The sequence below is a fragment of the Ascidia mentula genome, chromosome 3 (genome assembly GCF_947561715.1).
Source record: "Ascidia mentula chromosome 3, kaAscMent1.1, whole genome shotgun sequence".
NCBI lineage: Eukaryota > Metazoa > Chordata > Ascidiacea > Phlebobranchia > Ascidiidae > Ascidia > Ascidia mentula.
The window spans coordinates 12,151,303-12,172,839 of NC_138568.1; positions in this window are offsets into that span (position 1 = coordinate 12,151,303).

Genomic DNA, 21,537 nt, shown 5'->3' on the forward strand with positions numbered 1-21,537 from the left:
TATTATACAGTGGACAACGCTGATACTCCAGTATTGCGTTTGCGGTTGCACAACGTATGTAACTATGCGCTTTCAGCACTTGTCCATTTTGCAGTATATGACTTTTCGACAAAAAATATTTTTTTTCAGTACAAGCTTTGTTATACAGTGGAAAACGCTGATACTCCAGTACTGAGTTTGCGGTTGCACAACGTATGTAACTATGCGCTTTCAGCACTTGTCCATTTTGCAGTATATGACTTTTCGATAAAAAATATTTTTTTTCAGTACAAGCTTTATTATACAGTGGAAAACGCTGATACCCCAGTACTGAGTTTGCGGTTGCACAACGTATGTAACCATGCGATTTCAGCACTTGTCCATTTTGCAGTATACGACTATTCGGTAAAAAATATTGTTTTTTCAGTACAAGCTTTGTTATACAGTGGAAAACGCTGATACTCCAGTACTGAGTTTGCGGTTGCACAACGTATGTAACTATGCGATTTCAGCACTTGTCCATTTTGCAGTATATGAATTTTCGATAAAAAATATTTTTTTTCAGTACAAGCTTTATTATACAGTGGAAAACGCTGATACTCCAGTACTGAGTTTGCGGTTGCACAACGTATGTAATCATGCGATTTCAGCACTTGTCCATTTTGAAGTATTCGACTTTTCGGTAAAAAATATATTTTATTCAGTACAAGCTTTATTATACAGTGGAAAACGCTGATACTCCAGTATTGCGTTTGCGGTTGCACAACGTATGTAACTATGCGCTTTCAGCACTTGTCCATTTTGCAGTATATGACTTTTCGATAAAAAATATTTTTTTTCAGTACAAGCTTTATTATACAGTGGAAAACGCTGATACTCCAGTACTGAGTTTGCGGTTGCACAACGTATGTAACTATGCGCTTTCAGCACTTGTCCATTTTGCAGTATATGACTTTTCGATAAAAAATATTTTTTTTCAGTACAAGCTTTATTATACAGTGGAAAACGCTGATACCCCAGTACTGAGTTTGCGGTTGCACAACGTATGTAACTATGCGATTTCAGCACTTGTCCATTTTGCAGTACACGACTATTCGGTAAAAAATATTTTTTTTCAGTACAAGCTTTGTTATACAGTGGAAAATGCTAATACTCCAGTTTTGCGTTTGCGGTTGCACAACGTATGTAACTATGCGCTTTCAGCACTTGTCCATTTTGCAGTATATGACTTTTCGATAAAAAATATTTTTTTTCAGTACAAGCTTTATTTTGCAGTGGAAAACGCTGATACTCCAGTACTGAGTTTGCGGTTGCACAACGTATGTAACTATGCGATTTCAGCACTTGTCCATTTTGCAGTATACGACTTTTCGATAAAAAACATTTTTTTTCAGTACAAGCTTTATTATACATTGGAAAACGCTGATACTCCAGTTTTGCGTTTGCGGTTGCACAACGTATGTAACTATGCGCTTTCAGCACTTGTCCATTTTGCAGTATATGACTTTTCGATAAAAATTTTTTTTTTCAGTACAAGCTTTATTATACAGTGGAAAACGCTGATACTCCAGTACTGAGTTTGCGGTTGCACAACGTATGTAACCATGCGATTTCAGCACTTGTCCATTTTGCAGTATATGACTTTTCGATAAAAAATATTTTTTTTCAGTACAAGCTTTATTATACAGTGGAAAACGCTGATACTCCAGTACTGAGTTTGCGGTTGCACAACGTATGTAACCATGCGATTTCAGCACTTGTCCATTTTGCAGTATACAACTATTCGGTAAAAAATATTTTTTTTCAGTACAAGCTTTATTATACAGTGGAAAACGCTGATACTCCAGTTTTGCGTTTGCGGTTGCACAACGTATGTAACTATGCGCTTTCAGCACTTGTCCATTTTGCAGTATATGACTTTTCGAAAAAAATATTTTTTTTCAGTACAAGCTTTATTATACAGTGGAATACGCTGATACTCCAGTATTGCGTTTGCGGTTGCACAACGTATGTAACTATGCGATTTCAGCACTTGTCCATTTTGCAGTATATGACTTTTCGATAAAAAATATTTTTTTTCAGTACAAGCTTTATTATACAGTGGAAAACGCTGATACTCCAGTATTGCGTTTGCGGTTGCACAACGTATGTAACTTTGCGCTTTCAGCACTTGTCCATTTTGCAGTATATGACTTTTCGATAAAAAATATTTTTTTTCAGTACAAGCTTTATTATACAGTGGACAACGCTGATACTCCAGTATTGCGTTTGCGGTTGCACAACGTATGTAACTATGCGCTTTCAGCACTTGTCCATTTTGCAGTATATGACTTTTCGACAAAAAATAGTTTTTTTTCTGTACAAGCTTTATTATACAGTGGAAAAGGCTGATACTCCAGTATTGCGTTTGCGGTTGCACAATGTATGTAACTATGCGATTTCAGCACTTGTCCATTTTGCAGTATATGACTTTTCGATAAAAAATGTTTTTTTTCAGTACAAGCTTTATTATACAGTGGAAAACGCTGATACTCCAGTAATGAGTTTGCGGTTGCACAACGTATGTAACTATGCGATTTCAGCACTTGTCCATCTTGCAGTATATGACTTTTCGATAAAAAATATTTTTTTTCATTACAAGCTTTATTATACAGTGGAAAACGCTGGTACTCCAGTATTGCTTTTGCGGTTGCACAACGTATGTAACTATGCGATTTCAGCACTTGTCCATTTTGCAGTATATGACTTTTCGATAAAAAATATTTTTTTTCAGTACAAGCTTTATTATACAGTGGAAAACGCTGATACTCCAGTACTGAGTTTGCGGTTGCACAACGTATGTAACTATGCGCTTTCAGCACTTGTCCATTTTGCAGTATATGACTTTTCGATAAAAAATATTTTTTTTCAGTACAAGCTTTATTATACAGTGGAAAACGCTTATACCCCAGTACTGAGTTTGCGGTTGCACAACGTATGTAACCATGCGATTTCAGCACTTGTCCATATTGCAGTATATGACTTTTCGATAAAAATTTTTTTTTTCAGTACAAGCTTTATTATACAGTGGAAAACGCTGATACTCCAGTACTGAGTTTGCGGTTGCACAACGTATGTAACCATGCGATTTCAGCACTTGTCCATTTTTCAGTATATGAATTTTCGATAAAAAATTTTTTTTTTCAGTACAAGCTTTATTATACATTGGAAAACGCTGATACTCCAGTACTGAGTTTGCGGTTGCACAACGTATGTAACCATGCGATTTCAGCACTTGTCCATTTTGCAGTATACGACTATTCGGTAAAAAATATTTTTTTTCAGTACAAGCTTTATTATACAGTGGAAAACGCTGATACTCCAGTTTTGCGTTTGCGGTTGCACAACGTATGTAACTATGCGCTTTCAGCACTTGTCCATTTTGCAGTATATGACTTTTCGACAAAAAATATTTTTTTTCAGTACAAGCTTTATTATACAGTGGAAAACGCTGATACTCCAGTATTGCGTTTGCGGTTGCACAACGTATGTAACTATGCGATTTCAGCACTTGTCCATTTTGCAGTATATGACTTTTCGATAAAAAATATTTTTTTTCAGTACAAGCTTTATTATACAGTGGAAAACGCTGATACTCCAGTATTGCGTTTGCGGTTGCACAACGTATGTAACTATGCGCTTTCAGCACTTGTCCATTTTGCAGTATATGACTTTTCGATAAAAAATATTTTTTTTCAGTACAAGCTTTATTATACAGTGGACAACGCTGATACTCCAGTATTGCGTTTGCGGTTGCACAACGTATGTAACTATGCGCTTTCAGCACTTGTCCATTTTGCAGTATATGACTTTTCGACAAAAAATAGTTTTTTTTCTGTACAAGCTTTATTATACAGTGGAAAAGGCTGATACTCCAGTATTGCGTTTGCGGTTGCACAATGTATGTAACTATGCGATTTCAGCACTTGTCCATTTTGCAGTATATGACTTTTCGATAAAAAATGTTTTTTTTCAGTACAAGCTTTATTATACAGTGGAAAACGCTGATACTCCAGTAATGAGTTTGCGGTTGCACAACGTATGTAACTATGCGATTTCAGCACTTGTCCATCTTGCAGTATATGACTTTTCGATAAAAAATATTTTTTTTCATTACAAGCTTTATTATACAGTGGAAAACGCTGGTACTCCAGTATTGCTTTTGCGGTTGCACAACGTATGTAACTATGCCATTTCAGCACTTGTCCATTTTGCAGTATATGACTTTTCGATAAAAAATATTTTTTTTCAGTACAAGCTTTATTATACAGTGGAAAACGCTGATACTCCAGTATTGCGTTTGCGGTTGCACAACGTATGTAACTATGCGATTTCAGCACTTGTCCATTTTGCAGTATATGACTTTTCGATAAAAAATATTTTTTTTCAGTACAAGCTTTATTATACAGTGGAAAACGCTGATACTCCAGTATTGCGTTTGCGGTTGCACAACGTATGTAACTATGCGCTTTCAGCACTTGTCCATTTTGCAGTATATGACTTTTCGATAAAAAATATTTTTTTTCAGTACAAGCTTTATTATACAGTGGAAAACGCTGATACTCCAGTATTGCGTTTGCGGTTGCACAACGTATGTAACTATGCGCTTTCAGCACTTGTCCATTTTGCAGTATATGACTTTTCGATAAAAAATATTTTTTTTCAGTACAAGCTTTATTATACAGTGGAAAACGCTGATACTCCAGTACTGAGTTTGCGGTTGCACAACGTATGTAACCATGCGATTTCAGCACTTGTCCATTTTGCAGTATATGACTTTTCGATAAAAAATATTTTTTTTCAGTACAAGCTTTATTATACATTGGAAAACGCTGATACTCCAGTACTGAGTTTGCGGTTGCACAACGTATGTAACCATGCGATTTCAGCACTTGTCCATTTTGCAGTATACGACTTTTCGGTAAAAAATATTTTTTTTCAGTACAAGCTTTATTATACAGTGGAAAACGCTGATACTCCAGTACTGAGTTTGCGGTTGCACAACGTATGTAACTGTGCGCTTTCAGCACTTGTCCATTTTGCAGTATATGACTTTTCGATAAAAAATATTTTTTTTCAGTACAAGCTTTATTATACAGTGGAAAACGCTGATACTCCAGTTTTGCGTTTGCGGTTGCACAACGTATGTAACTATGCGCTTTCAGCACTTGTCCATTTTGCAGTATATGACTTTTCGATAAAAATTGTTTTTTTCTGTACAAGCTTTATTATACCGTGGAAAACGCTGATACTCCAGTACTGAGTTTGCGGTTGCACAACGTATGTAACTATGCGATTTCAGCACTTGTCCATTTTGAAGTATATGAATTTTCGATAAAAAATATTTTTTGTCAGTACAAGCTTTATTATACAGTGGAAAACGCTGATACTCCAGTACTGAGTTTGCGGTTGCACAACGTATGTAACCATGCGATTTCAGCACTTGTCCATTTTGAAGTATACGACTTTTCGGTAAAAAATATATTTTATTCAGTACAAGCTTTATTATACGGTGGAAAACGCTGATACTCCAGTATTGCGTTTGCGGTTGCACAACGTATGTAACTATGCGCTTTCAGCACTTGTCCATTTTGCAGTATATGACTTTTCGATAAAAAATATTTTTTTTCAGTACAAGCTTTATTATACAGTGGAAAACGCTGATACTCCAGTACTGAGTTTGCGGTTGCACAACGTATGTAACTATGCGCTTTCAGCACTTGTCCATTTTGCAGTATATGACTTTTCGATAAAAAATATTTTTTTTCAGTACAAGCTTTATTATACAGTGGAAAACGCTTATACCCCAGTACTGAGTTTGCGGTTGCACAACGTATGTAACCATGCGATTTCAGCACTTGTCCATTTTGCAGTACACGACTATTCGGTAAAAAATATTTTTTTTCAGTACAAGCTTTGTTATACAGTGGAAAACGCTGATACTCCAGTTTTGCGTTTGCGGTTGCACAACGTATGTAACTATGCGCTTTCAGCACTTGTCCATTTTGCAGTATATGACTTTTCGATAAAAAATATTTTTTTTCAGTACAAGCTTTATTATACAGTGGAAAACGCTGATACTCCAGTATTGCGTTTGCGGTTGCACAACGTATGTAACTATGCGCTTTCAGCACTTGTCCATTTTGCAGTATATGACTTTTCGATAAAAAATATTTTTTTTCAGTACAAGCTTTATTATACAGTGGACAACGCTGATACTCCAGTATTGCGTTTGCGGTTGCACAACGTATGTAACTATGCGCTTTCAGCACTTGTCCATTTTGCAGTATATGACTTTTCGATAAAAAATATTTTTTTTCAGTACAAGCTTTGTTATACAGTGGAAAACGCTGATACTCCAGTACTGAGTTTGCGGTTGCACAACGTATGTAACTATACGCTTTCAGCACTTGTCCATTTTGCAGTATATGACTTTTCGATAAAAAATATTTTTTTTCAGTACAAGCTTTATTATACAGTGGAAAACGCTGATACCCCAGTACTGAGTTTGCGGTTGCACAACGTATGTAACCATGCGATTTCAGCACTTGTCCATTTTGCAGTATACGACTATTCGGTAAAAAATATTTTTTTTCAGTACAATCTTTGTTATACAGTGGAAAACGCTGATACTCCAGTACTGAGTTTGCGGTTGCACAACGTATGTAACTATGCGATTTCAGCACTTGTCCATTTTGCAGTATATGAATTTTCGATAAAAAATATTTTTTTTCAGTACAAGCTTTATTATACAGTGGAAAACGCTGATACTCCAGTACTGAGTTTGCGGTTGCACAACGTATGTAACTATGCGCTTTCAGCACTTGTCCATTTTTCAGTATATGACTTTTCGAAAAAAAAAATTTTTTTTCAGTACAAGCTTTATTATACAGTGGAAAACGCTGATACCCCAGTACTGAGTTTGCGGTTGCACAACGTATGTAACCATGCGATTTCAGCACTTGTCCATTTTGCAGTACACGACTATTCGGTAAAAAATATTTTTTTTCAGTACAAGCTTTGTTATACAGTGGAAAATGCTGATACTCCAGTTTTGCGTTTGCGGTTGCACAACGTATGTAACTATGCGCTTTCAGCACTTGTCCATTTTGCAGTATATGACTTTTCGATAAAAAATATTTTTTTTCAGTACAAGCTTTATTATGCAGTGGAAAACGCTGATACTCCAGTACTGAGTTTGCGGTTGCACAACGTATGTAACTATGCGATTTCAGCACTTGTCCATTTTGCAGTATACGACTTTTCGATAAAAAACATTTTTTTTCAGTACAAGCTTTATTATACATTGGAAAACGCTGATACTCCAGTTTTGCGTTTGCGGTTGCACAACGTATGTAACTATGCGCTTTCAGCACTTGTCCATTTTGCAGTATATGACTTTTCGATAAAAATTTTTTTTTTCAGTACAAGCTTTATTATACAGTGGAAAACGCTGATACTCCAGTACTGAGTTTGCGGTTGCACAACGTATGTAACCATGCGATTTCAGCACTTGTCCATTTTTCAGTATATGACTTTTCGATAAAAAATATTTTTTTTCAGTACAAGCTTTATTATACAGTGGAAAACGCTGATACTCCAGTACTGAGTTTGCGGTTGCACAACGTATGTAACCATGCGATTTCAGCACTTGTCCATTTTGCAGTATACGACTATTCGGTAAAAAATATTTTTTTTCAGTACAAGCTTTATTATACAGTGGAAAACGCTGATACTCCAGTTTTGCGTTTGCGGTTGCACAACGTATGTAACTATGCGCTTTCAGCACTTGTCCATTTTGCAGTATATGACTTTTCGACAAAAAATATTTTTTTTCAGTACAAGCTTTATTATACAGTGGAAAACGCTGATACCCCAGTATTGCGTTTGCGGTTGCACAACGTATGTAACTATGCGATTTCAGCACTTGTCCATTTTGCAGTATATGACTTTTCGATAAAAAATATTTTTTTTCAGTACAAGCTTTATTATACAGTGGAAAACGCTGATACTCCAGTATTGCGTTTGCGGTTGCACAACGTATGTAACTATGCGCTTTCAGCACTTGTCCATTTTGCAGTATATGACTTTTCGATAAAAAATATTTTTTTTCAGTACAAGCTTTATTATACAGTGGACAACGCTGATACTCCAGTATTGCGTTTGCGGTTGCACAACGTATGTAACTATGCGCTTTCAGCACTTGTCCATTTTGCAGTATATGACTTTTCGACAAAAAATAGTTTTTTTTCTGTACAAGCTTTATTATACATTGGAAAAGGCTGATACTCCAGTATTGCGTTTGCGGTTGCACAATGTATGTAACTATGCGATTTCAGCACTTGTCCATTTTGCAGTATATGACTTTTCGATAAAAAATGTTTTTTTTCAGTACAAGCTTTATTATACAGTGGAAAACGCTGATACTCCAGTAATGAGTTTGCGGTTGCACAACGTATGTAACTATGCGATTTCAGCACTTGTCCATCTTGCAGTATATGACTTTTCGATAAAAAATTTTTTTTTTCATTACAAGCTTTATTATACAGTGGAAAACGCTGGTACTCCAGTATTGCTTTTGCGGTTGCACAACGTATGTAACTATGCCATTTCAGCACTTGTCCATTTTGCAGTATATGACTTTTCGATAAAAAATATTTTTTTTCAGTACAAGCTTTATTATACAGTGGAAAACGCTGATACTCCAGTATTGCGTTTGCGGTTGCACAACGTATGTAACTATGCGATTTCAGCACTTGTCCATTTTGCAGTATATGACTTTTCGATAAAAAATATTTTTTTTCAGTACAAGCTTTATTATACAGTGGAAAACGCTGATACTCCAGTATTGCGTTTGCGGTTGCACAACGTATGTAACTATGCGCTTTCAGCACTTGTCCATTTTGCAGTATATGACTTTTCGATAAAAAATATTTTTTTTCAGTACAAGCTTTATTATACAGTGGAAAACGCTGATACTCCAGTATTGCGTTTGCGGTTGCACAACGTATGTAACTATGCGCTTTCAGCACTTGTCCATTTTGCAGTATATGACTTTTCGATAAAAAATATTTTTTTTCAGTACAAGCTTTATTATACAGTGGAAAACGCTGATACTCCAGTACTGAGTTTGCGGTTGCACAACGTATGTAACCATGCGATTTCAGCACTTGTCCATTTTGCAGTATATGACTTTTCGATAAAAAATATTTTTTTTCAGTACAAGCTTTATTATACATTGGAAAACGCTGATACTCCAGTACTGAGTTTGCGGTTGCACAACGTATGTAACCATGCGATTTCAGCACTTGTCCATTTTGCAGTATACGACTTTTCGGTAAAAAATATTTTTTTTCAGTACAAGCTTTATTATACAGTGGAAAACGCTGATACTCCAGTACTGAGTTTGCGGTTGCACAACGTATGTAACTGTGCGCTTTCAGCACTTGTCCATTTTGCAGTATATGACTTTTCGATAAAAAATATTTTTTTTCAGTACAAGCTTTATTATACAGTGGAAAACGCTGATACTCCAGTTTTGCGTTTGCGGTTGCACAACGTATGTAACTATGCGCTTTCAGCACTTGTCCATTTTGCAGTATATGACTTTTCGATAAAAATTGTTTTTTTCTGTACAAGCTTTATTATACCGTGGAAAACGCTGATACTCCAGTACTGAGTTTGCGGTTGCACAACGTATGTAACTATGCGATTTCAGCACTTGTCCATTTTGAAGTATATGAATTTTCGATAAAAAATATTTTTTGTCAGTACAAGCTTTATTATACAGTGGAAAACGCTGATACTCCAGTACTGAGTTTGCGGTTGCACAACGTATGTAACCATGCGATTTCAGCACTTGTCCATTTTGAAGTATACGACTTTTCGGTAAAAAATATATTTTATTCAGTACAAGCTTTATTATACGGTGGAAAACGCTGATACTCCAGTATTGCGTTTGCGGTTGCACAACGTATGTAACTATGCGCTTTCAGCACTTGTCCATTTTGCAGTATATGACTTTTCGATAAAAAATATTTTTTTTCAGTACAAGCTTTATTATACAGTGGAAAACGCTGATACTCCAGTACTGAGTTTGCGGTTGCACAACGTATGTAACTATGCGCTTTCAGCACTTGTCCATTTTGCAGTATATGACTTTTCGATAAAAAATATTTTTTTTCAGTACAAGCTTTATTATACAGTGGAAAACGCTTATACCCCAGTACTGAGTTTGCGGTTGCACAACGTATGTAACCATGCGATTTCAGCACTTGTCCATTTTGCAGTACACGACTATTCGGTAAAAAATATTTTTTTTCAGTACAAGCTTTGTTATACAGTGGAAAACGCTGATACTCCAGTTTTGCGTTTGCGGTTGCACAACGTATGTAACTATGCGCTTTCAGCACTTGTCCATTTTGCAGTATATGACTTTTCGATAAAAAATATTTTTTTTCAGTACAAGCTTTATTATACAGTGGAAAACGCTGATACTCCAGTATTGCGTTTGCGGTTGCACAACGTATGTAACTATGCGCTTTCAGCACTTGTCCATTTTGCAGTATATGACTTTTCGATAAAAAATATTTTTTTTCAGTACAAGCTTTATTATACAGTGGACAACGCTGATACTCCAGTATTGCGTTTGCGGTTGCACAACGTATGTAACTATGCGCTTTCAGCACTTGTCCATTTTGCAGTATATGACTTTTCGATAAAAAATATTTTTTTTCAGTACAAGCTTTGTTATACAGTGGAAAACGCTGATACTCCAGTACTGAGTTTGCGGTTGCACAACGTATGTAACTATGCGCTTTCAGCACTTGTCCATTTTGCAGTATATGACTTTTCGATAAAAAATATTTTTTTTCAGTACAAGCTTTATTATACAGTGGAAAACGCTGATACCCCAGTACTGAGTTTGCGGTTGCACAACGTATGTAACCATGCGATTTCAGCACTTGTCCATTTTGCAGTATACGACTATTCGGTAAAAAATATTTTTTTTCAGTACAAGCTTTGTTATACAGTGGAAAACGCTGATACTCCAGTACTGAGTTTGCGGTTGCACAACGTATGTAACTATGCGATTTCAGCACTTGTCCATTTTGCAGTATATGAATTTTCGATAAAAAATATTTTTTTTCAGTACAAGCTTTATTATACAGTGGAAAACGCTGATACTCCAGTTTTGCGTTTGCGGTTGCACAACGTATGTAACTATGCGCTTTCAGCACTTGTCCATTTTGCAGTATATGACTTTTCGATAAAAAATATTTTTTTTCAGTACAAGCTTTATTATACAGTGGAAAACGCTGATACTCCAGTATTGCGTTTGCGGTTGCACAACGTATGTAACTATGCGCTTTCAGCACTTGTCCATTTTGCAGTATATGACTTTTCGATAAAAAATATTTTTTTTCAGTACAAGCTTTATTATACAGTGGACAACGCTGATACTCCAGTATTGCGTTTGCGGTTGCACAACGTATGTAACTATGCGCTTTCAGCACTTGTCCATTTTGCAGTATATGACTTTTCGATAAAAAATATTTTTTTTCAGTACAAGCTTTGTTATACAGTGGAAAACGCTGATACTCCAGTACTGAGTTTGCGGTTGCACAACGTATGTAACTATGCGCTTTCAGCACTTGTCCATTTTGCAGTATATGACTTTTCGATAAAAAATATTTTTTTTCAGTACAAGCTTTATTATACAGTGGAAAACGCTGATACCCCAGTACTGAGTTTGCGGTTGCACAACGTATGTAACCATGCGATTTCAGCACTTGTCCATTTTGCAGTATACGACTATTCGGTAAAAAATATTTTTTTTCAGTACAAGCTTTGTTATACAGTGGAAAACGCTGATACTCCAGTACTGAGTTTGCGGTTGCACAACGTATGTAACTATGCGATTTCAGCACTTGTCCATTTTGCAGTATATGAATTTTCGATAAAAAATATTTTTTTTCAGTACAAGCTTTATTATACAGTGGAAAACGCTGATACTCCAGTACTGAGTTTGCGGTTGCACAACGTATGTAACCATGCGATTTCAGCACTTGTCCATTTTGAAGTATTCGACTTTTCGGTAAAAAATATATTTTATTCAGTACAAGCTTTATTATACAGTGGAAAACGCTGATACTCCAGTATTGCGTTTGCGGTTGCACAACGTATGTAACTATGCGCTTTCAGCACTTGTCCATTTTGCAGTATATGACTTTTCGATAAAAAATATTTTTTTTCAGTACAAGCTTTATTATACAGTGGAAAACGCTGATACTCCAGTACTGAGTTTGCGGTTGCACAACGTATGTAACTATGCGCTTTCAGCACTTGTCCATTTTGCAGTATATGACTTTTCGATAAAAAATATTTTTTTTCAGTACAAGCTTTATTATACAGTGGAAAACGCTGATACCCCAGTACTGAGTTTGCGGTTGCACAACGTATGTAACCATGCGATTTCAGCACTTGTCCATTTTGCAGTACACGACTATTCGGTAAAAAATATTTTTTTTCAGTACAAGCTTTGTTATACAGTGGAAAATGCTGATACTCCAGTTTTGCGTTTGCGGTTGCACAACGTATGTAAATATGCGCTTTCAGCACTTGTCCATTTTGCAGTATATGACTTTTCGATAAAAAATATTTTTTTTCAGTACAAGCTTTATTATGCAGTGGAAAACGCTGATACTCCAGTACTGAGTTTGCGGTTGCACAACGTATGTAACTATGCGATTTCAGCACTTGTCCATTTTGCAGTATACGACTTTTCGATAAAAAACTTTTTTTTTCAGTACAAGCTTTATTATACATTGGAAAACGCTGATACTCCAGTTTTGCGTTTGCGGTTGCACAACGTATGTAACTATGCGCTTTCAGCACTTGTCCATTTTGCAGTATATGACTTTTCGATAAAAATTTTTTTTTTCAGTACAAGCTTTATTATACAGTGGAAAACGCTGATACTCCAGTACTGAGTTTGCGGTTGCACAACGTATGTAACCATGCGATTTCAGCACTTGTCCATTTTGCAGTATATGACTTTTCGATAAAAAATATTTTTTTTCAGTACAAGCTTTATTATACAGTGGAAAACGCTGATACTCCAGTACTGAGTTTGCGGTTGCACAACGTATGTAACCATGCGATTTCAGCACTTGTACATTTTGCAGTATACGACTATTCGGTAAAAAATATTTTTTTTCAGTACAAGCTTTATTATACAGTGGAAAACGCTGATACTCCAGTTTTGCGTTTGCGGTTGCACAACGTATGTAACTATGCGCTTTCAGCACTTGTCCATTTTGCAGTATATGACTTTTCGATAAAAAATATTTTTTTTCAGTACAAGCTTTATTATACAGTGGAAAACGCTGATACTCCAGTACTGAGTTTGCGGTTGCACAACGTATGTAACCATGCGATTTCAGCACTTGTCCATTTTGCAGTATATGACTTTTCGATAAAAAATATTTTTTTTCAGTACAAGCTTTATTATACAGTGGAAAACGCTGATACTCCAGTAATGAGTTTGCGGTTGCACAACGTATGTAACTATCCGATTTCAGCACTTGTCCATCTTGCAGTATATGACTTTTCGATAAAAAATATTTTTTTTCATTACAAGCTTTATTATACAGTGGAAAACGCTGGTACTCCAGTATTGCTTTTGCGGTTGCACAACGTATTTAACTATGCGATTTCAGTACTTGTCCATTTTGCAGTATAGGACTTTTCGATAAAAAATATTTTTTTTCAGTACAAGCTTTATTATACAGTGGAAAACGCTGATACTCCAGTATTGCGTTTGCGGTTGCACAACGTATGTAACTATGCGATTTCAGCACTTGTCCATTTTGCAGTATATGACTTTTCGATAAAAAATATTTTTTTTCAGTACAAGCTTTATTATACAGTGGAAAACGCTGATACTCCAGTATTGCGTTTGCGGTTGCACAACGTATGTAACTATGCGCTTTCAGCACTTGTCCATTTTGCAGTATATGACTTTTCGATAAAAAATATTTTTTTTCAGTACAAGCTTTATTATACAGTGGACAACGCTGATACTCCAGTATTGCGTTTGCGGTTGCACAACGTATGTAACTATGCGCTTTCAGCACTTGTCCATTTTGCAGTATATGACTTTTCGATAAAAAATATTTTTTTTCAGTACAAGCTTTATTATACAGTGGAAAACGCTGATACTCCAGTACTGAGTTTGCGGTTGCACAACGTATGTAACTATGCGCTTTCAGCACTTGTCCATTTTGCAGTATATGACTTTTCGATAAAAAATATTTTTTTTCAGTACAAGCTTTATTATACAGTGGAAAACGCTGATACCCCAGTACTGAGTTTGCGGTTGCACAACGTATGTAACCATGCGATTTCAGCACTTGTCCATTTTGCAGTATACGACTATTCGGTAAAAAATATTTTTTTTCAGTACAAGCTTTGTTATACAGTGGAAAACGCTGATACTCCAGTATTGCGTTTGCGGTTGCACAACGTATGTAACTATGCGCTTTCAGCACTTGTCCATTTTGCAGTATATGACTTTTCGATAAAAAATATTTTTTTTCAGTACAAGCTTTATTATACAGTGGAAAACGCTGATACTCCAGTACTGAGTTTGCGGTTGCACAACGTATGTAACTATGCGATTTCAGCACTTGTCCATTTTGCAGTATACGACTTTTCGGTAAAAAATATTTTATTTCAGTACAAGCTTTATTATACAGTGGAAAACGCTGGTACTCCAGCATTGCTTTTGCGGTTGCACAACGTATGTAACTATGCGATTTCAGCACTTGTCCATTTTGCAGTATATGACTTTTCGACAAAAAATAGTTTTTTTTCTGTACAAGCTTTATTATACAGTGGAAAAGGCTGATACTCCAGTATTGCGTTTGCGGTTGCACAATGTATGTAACTATGCGATTTCAGCACTTGTCCATTTTGCAGTATATGACTTTTCGATAAAAAATATTTTTTTTCAGTACAAGCTTTATTATACAGTGGAAAACGCTGATACTCCTGTAATGAGTTTGCGGTTGCACAACGTATGTAACTATGCGATTTCAGCACTTGTCCATCTTGCAGTATATGACTTTTCGATAAAAAATATTTTTTTTCATTACAAGCTTTATCATACAGTGGAAAACGCTGGTACTCCAGTATTGCTTTTGCGGTTGCACAACGTATGTAACTATGCGATTTCAGCACTTGTCCATTTAGCAGTATATGACTTTTCGATAAAAAATATTTTTTTTCAGTACAAGCTTTATTATACAGTGGAAAACGCTGATACTCCAGTATTGCGTTTGCGGTTGCACAACGTATGTAACTATGCGATTTCAGCACTTGTCCATTTTGCAGTATATGACTTTTCGATAAAAAATATTTTTTTTCAGTACAAGCTTTATTATACAGTGGAAAACGCTGATACTCCAGTATTGCGTTTGCGGTTGCACAACGTATGTAACTATGCGCTTTCAGCACTTGTCCATTTTGCAGTATATGACTTTTCGATAAAAAATATGTTTTTTTCAGTACAAGCTTTATTATACAGTGGAAAACGCTGATACTCCAGTATTGCGTTTGCGGTTGCACAACGTATGTAACTATGCGCTTTCAGCACTTGTCCATTTTGCAGTATATGACTTTTCGATAAAAAATATTTTTTTTCAGTACAAGCTTTATTATACAGTGGAAAACGCTGATACTCCAGTACTGAGTTTGCGGTTGCACAACGTATGTAACCATGCGATTTCAGCACTTGTCCATTTTGCAGTATATGACTTTTCGATAAAAAATATTTTTTTTCAGTACAAGCTTTATTATACATTGGAAAACGCTGATACTCCAGTACTGAGTTTGCGGTTGCACAACGTATGTAACCATGCGATTTCAGCACTTGTCCATTTTGCAGTATACGACTTTTCGGTAAAAAATATTTTTTTTCAGTACAAGCTTTATTATACAGTGGAAAACGCTGATACTCCAGTACTGAGTTTGCGGTTGCACAACGTATGTAACTGTGCGCTTTCAGCACTTGTCCATTTTGCAGTATATGACTTTTCGATAAAAAATATTTTTTTTCAGTACAAGCTTTATTATACAGTGGAAAACGCTGATACTCCAGTACTGAGTTTGCGGTTGCACAACGTATGTAACTATGCGATTTCAGCACTTGTCCATTTTGCAGTATATGAATTTTCGATAAAAAATATTTTTTGTCAGTACAAGCTTTATTATACAGTGGAAAACGCTGATACTCCAGTACTGAGTTTGCGGTTGCACAACGTATGTAACTATGCGATTTCAGCACTTGTCCATTTTGAAGTATACGACTTTTCGGTAAAAAATATATTTTATTCAGTACAAGCTTTATTATACGGTGGAAAACGCTGATACTCCAGTATTGCGTTTGCGGTTGCACAACGTATGTAACCATGCGATTTCAGCACTTGTCCATTTTGCAGTACACGACTATTCGGTAAAAAATATTTTTTTTCAGTACAAGCTTTGTTATACAGTGGAAAACGCTGATACTCCAGTTTTGCGTTTGCGGTTGCACAACGTATGTAACTATGCGCTTTCAGCACTTGTCCATTTTGCAGTATATGACTTTTCGATAAAAAATATTTTTTTTCAGTACAAACTTTATTATACAGTGGAAAACGCTGATACTCCAGTACTGAGTTTGCGGTTGCACAACGTATGTAACCATGCGATTTCAGCACTTGTCCATTTTTCAGTATATGAATTTTCGATAAAAAATATTTTTTTTCAGTACAAGCTTTATTATACAGTGGAAAACGCTGATACACCAGTAATGAGTTTGCGGTTGCACAACGTATGTAACTATGCGATTTCAGCACTTGTCCATCTTGCAGTATATGACTTTTCGATAAAAAATATTTTTTTTCATTACAAGCTTTATTATACAGTGGAAAACGCTGGTACTCCAGTATTGCTTTTGCGGTTGCACAACGTATTTAACTATGCGATTTCAGCACTTGTCCATTTTGCAGTATATGTCTTTTCGATAAAAAATATTTTTTTTCAGTACAAGCTTTATTATACAGTGGAAAACGCTGATACTCCAGTATTGCCTTTGCGGTTGCACAACGTATGTAACTATGCGATTTCAGCACTTGTCCATTTTGCAGTATATGACTTTTCGATAAAAAATATTTTTTTTCAGTACAAGCTTTATTATACAGTGGAAAACGCTGATACTCCAGTACTGAGTTTGCGGTTGCACAACGTATGTAACTATGCGCTTTCAGCACTTGTCCATTTTGCAGTATATGACTTTTCGATAAAAAATATTTTTTTTCAGTACAAGCTTTATTATACAGTGGAAAACGCTTATACCCCAGTACTGAGTTTGCGGTTGCACAACGTATGTAACCATGCGATTTCAGCACTTGTCCATTTTGCAGTACACGACTATTCGGTAAAAAATATTTTTTTTCAGTACAAGCTTTGTTATACAGTGGAAAACGCTGATACTCCAGTTTTGCGTTTGCGGTTGCACAACGTATGTAACTATGCGCTTTCAGCACTTGTCCATTTTGCAGTATATGACTTTTCGATAAAAAATATTTTTTTTCAGTACAAGCTTTATTATACATTGGAAAACGCTGATACTCCAGTACTGAGTTTGCGGTTGCACAACGTATGTAACCATGCGATTTCAGCACTTGTCCATTTTGCAGTATACGACTTTTCGGTAAAAAATATTTTTTTTCAGTACAAGCTTTATTATACAGTGGAAAACGCTGATACTCCAGTACTGAGTTTGCGGTTGCACAACGTATGTAACTGTGCGCTTTCAGCACTTGTCCATTTTGCAGTATATGACTTTTCGATAAAAAATATTTTTTTTCAGTACAAGCTTTATTATACAGTGGAAAACGCTGATACTCCAGTTTTGCGTTTGCGGTTGCACAACGTATGTAACTATGCGCTTTCAGCACTTGTCCATTTTGCAGTATATGACTTTTCGATAAAAAATTTTTTTTTTCTGTACAAGCTTTATTATACAGTGGAAAACGCTGATACTCCAGTACTGAGTTTGCGGTTGCACAACGTATGTAACCATGCGATTTCAGCACTTGTCCATTTTGAAGTATACGACTTTTCGGTAAAAAATATATTTTATTCAGTACAAGCTTTATTATACAGTGGAAAACGCTGATACTCCAGTATTGCGTTTGCGGTTGCACAACGTATGTAACTATGCGCTTTCAGCACTTGTCCATTTTGCAGTATATGACTTTTCGATAAAAAATATTTTTTTTCAGTACAAGCTTTATTATACAGTGGAAAACGCTGATACTCCAGTACTGAGTTTGCGGTTGCACAACGTATGTAACTATGCGCTTTCAGCACTTGTCCATTTTGCAGTATATGACTTTTCGATAAAAAATATTTTTTTTCAGTACAAGCTTTATTATACAGTGGAAAACGCTGATACTCCAGTATTGCGTTTGCGGTTGCACAACGTATGTAACTTTGCGCTTTCAGCACTTGTCCATTTTGCAGTATATGACTTTTCGATAAAAAATATTTTTTTTCAGTACAAGCTTTATTATACAGTGGACAACGCTGATACTCCAGTATTGCGTTTGCGGTTGCACAACGTATGTAACTATGCGCTTTCAGCACTTGTCCATTTTGCAGTATATGACTTTTCGACAAAAAATAGTTTTTTTTCTGTACAAGCTTTATTATACAGTGGAAAAGGCTGATACTCCAGTATTGCGTTTGCGGTTGCACAATGTATGTAACTATGCGATTTCAGCACTTGTCCATTTTGCAGTATATGACTTTTCGATAAAAAATGTTTTTTTTCAGTACAAGCTTTATTATACAGTGGAAAACGCTGATACTCCAGTAATGAGTTTGCGGTTGCACAACGTATGTAACTATGCGATTTCAGCACTTGTCCATCTTGCAGTATATGACTTTTCGATAAAAAATATTTTTTTTCATTACAAGCTTTATTATACAGTGGAAAACGCTGGTACTCCAGTATTGCTTTTGCGGTTGCACAACGTATGTAACTATGCGATTTCAGCACTTGTCCATTTTGCAGTATATGACTTTTCGATAAAAAATATTTTTTTTCAGTACAAGCTTTATTATACAGTGGAAAACGCTGATACTCCAGTATTGCGTTTGCGGTTGCACAACGTATGTAACTATGCGATTTCAGCACTTGTCCATTTTGCAGTATATGACTTTTCGATAAAAAATATTTTTTTTCAGTACAAGCTTTATTATACAGTGGAAAACGCTGATACTCCAGTATTGCGTTTGCGGTTGCACAACGTATGTAACTATGCGCTTTCAGCACTTGTCCATTTTGCAGTATATGACTTTTCGATAAAAAATATTTTTTTTCAGTACAAGCTTTATTATACAGTGGAAAACGCTGATACTCCAGTATTGCGTTTGCGGTTGCACAACGTATGTAACTATGCGCTTTCAGCACTTGTCCATTTTGCAGTATATGACTTTTCGATAAAAAATATTTTTTTTCAGAACAAGCTTTATTATACAGTGGAAAACGCTGATACTCCAGTACTGAGTTTGCGGTTGCACAACGTATGTAACCATGCGATTTCAGCACTTGTCCATTTTGCAGTATATGACTTTTCGATAAAAAATATTTTTTTTCAGTACAAGCTTTATTATACATTGGAAAACGCTGATACTCCAGTACTGAGTTTGCGGTTGCACAACGTATGTAACCATGCGATTTCAGCACTTGTCCATTTTGCAGTATACGACTTTTCGGTAAAAAATATTTTTTTTCAGTACAAGCTTTATTATACAGTGGAAAACGCTGATACTCCAGTACTGAGTTTGCGGTTGCACAACGTATGTAACTGTGCGCTTTCAGCACTTGTCCATTTTGCAGTATATGACTTTTCGATAAAAAATATTTTTTTTCAGTACAAGCTTTATTATACAGTGGAAAACGCTGATACTCCAGTTTTGCGTTTGCGGTTGCACAACGTATGTAAGTATGCGCTTTCAGCACTTGTCCATTTTGCAGTATATGACTTTTCGATAAAAATTGTTTTTTTCTGTACAAGCTTTATTATACAGTGGAAAACGCTGATACTCCAGTACTGAGTTTGCGGTTGCACAACGTATGTAACTATGCGATTTCAGCACTTGTCCATTTTGCAGTATATGAATTTTCGATAAAAAATATTTTTTGTCAGTACAAGCTTTATTATACAGTGGAAAACGCTGATACTCCAGTACTGAGTTTGCGGTTGCACAACGTATGTAACCATGCGATTTCAGCACTTGTCCATTTTGAAGTATACGACTTTTCGGTAAAAAATATATTTTATTCAGTACAAGCTTTATTATACGGTGGAAAACGCTGATACTCCAGTATTGCGTTTGCGGTTGCATAACGTATGTAACTATGCGCTTTCAGCACTTGTCCATTTTGCAGTATATGACTTTTCGATAAAAAATATTTTTTTTCAGTACAAGCTTTATTATACAGTGGAAAACGCTGATACTCCAGTACTGAGTTTGCGGTTGCACAACGTATGTAACTATGCGCTTTCAGCACTTGTCCATTTTGCAGTATATGACTTTTCGATAAAAAATATTTTTTTTCAGTACAAGCTTTATTATACAGTGGAAAACGCTTATACCCCAGTACTGAGTTTGCGGTTGCACAACGTATGTAACCATGCGATTTCAGCACTTGTCCATTTTGCAGTACACGACTATTCGGTAAAAAATATTTTTTTTCAGTACAAGCTTTGTTATACAGTGGAAAACGCTGATACTCCAGTTTTGCGTTTGCGGTTGCACAACGTATGTAACTATGCGCTTTCAGCACTTGTCCATTTTGCAGTATATGACTTTTCGATAAAAAATATTTTTTTTCAGTACAAGCTTTATTATACATTGGAAAACGCTGATACTCCAGTACTGAGTTTGCGGTTGCACAACGTATGTAACCATGCGATTTCAGCACTTGTCCATTTTGCAGTATACGACTTTTCGGTAAAAAATATTTTTTTTCAGTACAAGCTTTATTATACAGTGGAAAACGCTGATACTCCAGTACTGAGTTTGCGGTTGCACAACGTATGTAACTGTGCGCTTTCAGCACTTGTCCATTTTGCAGTATATGACTTTTCGATAAAAAATATTTTTTTTCAGTACAAGCTTTATTATACAGTGGAAAACGCTGATACTCCAGTACTGAGTTTGCGGTTGCACAACGTATGTAACCATGCGATTTCAGCACTTGTCCATTTTGCAGTATACGACTTTTCGGTAAAAAATATTTTTTTTCAGTACAAGCTTTATTATACAGTGGAAAACGCTGATACTCCAGTACTGAGTTTGCGGTTGCACAACGTATGTAACTGTGCGCTTTCAGCACTTGTCCATTTTGCAGTATATGACTTTTCGATAAAAAATATTTTTTTTCAGTACAAGCTTTAT